This window comes from Pteropus vampyrus, unplaced genomic scaffold (genome assembly GCF_000151845.1).
Source record: "Pteropus vampyrus isolate Shadow unplaced genomic scaffold, Pvam_2.0 Scaffold8696, whole genome shotgun sequence".
NCBI lineage: Eukaryota > Metazoa > Chordata > Mammalia > Chiroptera > Pteropodidae > Pteropus > Pteropus vampyrus.
The window spans coordinates 1-1,424 of NW_011897477.1; positions in this window are offsets into that span (position 1 = coordinate 1).

A 1,424-nucleotide genomic window follows, 5' to 3' on the forward strand; every position below is an offset into this window, starting at 1 on the left:
AAGGTGAAATTGAATAATTTTGGAACTTAACTATTTAAAGTGAGGTATGGGAAAGGGCGAAAGAAAGTACAAAGGAATTTCGTTTCTCTTAGATTTGATAGAATTTGATTGGTCGAAGTTACACATTCCTTGTGGGGTTGTGTTTCCATTCCTGCTAGGCAATAGTTCAGGCACCTCTAGCTTCAAAAATGGGCCCCTGGAAGACCAGGTCTTTACCTGTGAGTTCCCTGGTAGTGTGAACTTTGGTTGCCGCTCAACTTCGGAGTCAACTTGGGTCATTCAACTGCTAACTGCGCAGACTCAGGTGAGTCTAAGGGTTTGTATTTTTTCAAAAAACAACTATTTTTCTATACTTTTATTCTGTCCTAATCTTTATTATTTCTTAACTTTTGCTAACTTTGAGTTTAGTTTCTTGTTCTTTTAATAATAGTTCCTTAAGGTGTAAATACGGGTTGTTAATTTGACATTTTTATTAATATGTGTTGATCGCTATAAACGTCCCTTATAATAATCCTTATGCTGCATCCCATAAGTTTTCGTAAGTTCTGTTTTTATTATTTTTGTCTTGGAATATTTTAAAATTCTCTTGTCTTTGACCCAGTGGTTGTGATGGTGCATTATTTAATCTCCACATATTAGTGAATTTTCACAATATTTGACGTAAATAAGTCTTTAACGTTTATGATTTAATGGGTATTAGACTATATTTAATGTTTTCTATAGTTGTAGGAGTCAGGGGCTTCAATATACTCTAGTGTACGTCTGTTTTTCTTCTATGGTGTGTTTAGGTATCCCTAGGAATTCAATTTTAAGTAGAATCTGGGTCTTGCAACTTTGTTTTACTCTACTGTTTTGTTTGTTTTACAGGAGCGTTATTGATATAAGGAGAAGGTGTTTGGGTGAGAAAATGTTCTTTTATATTATGATTAACCTGTAATGCTTTGGTGAAAAAGAACCCTGGGACTACAAACTTCAAAAGGTTCTTAGCATTTATTCCTCTCTCTCTCAGAGAGGAAATTTTTTTAAAATATGAGAGTTGTCTGCTCTTTCCACAATCAGATAAGGTTTTAGCAAATTAGTTTTCTTTAAGGAATGGCCTAAGTTACAGAGAACAGAACGTTTTGTGTATATATCCAAATGTTTCCCCCACATTTCCTGCATGGAGCATGAGGCCATATATTCCAGGCTTCACTGTGAAAACCTAACCAGGCTCCTGTGGAAAAAAACTTCATAAATATTGGGGTGATTTCCTAACTCTGGCCTCCAAAAGCTTTTAACTCTCAAGCAAGCCCACACTGTGTCTCCAGCAAATTAATTTCTTAACATTTTTGTTTATACACAAAAGGTTGCTGGTTTCAGTCGTTTCTCTTCCCAGTAAGAGGTAATTCTCTATATTTACATGTCTCGTTTGAGTGACACTGGTT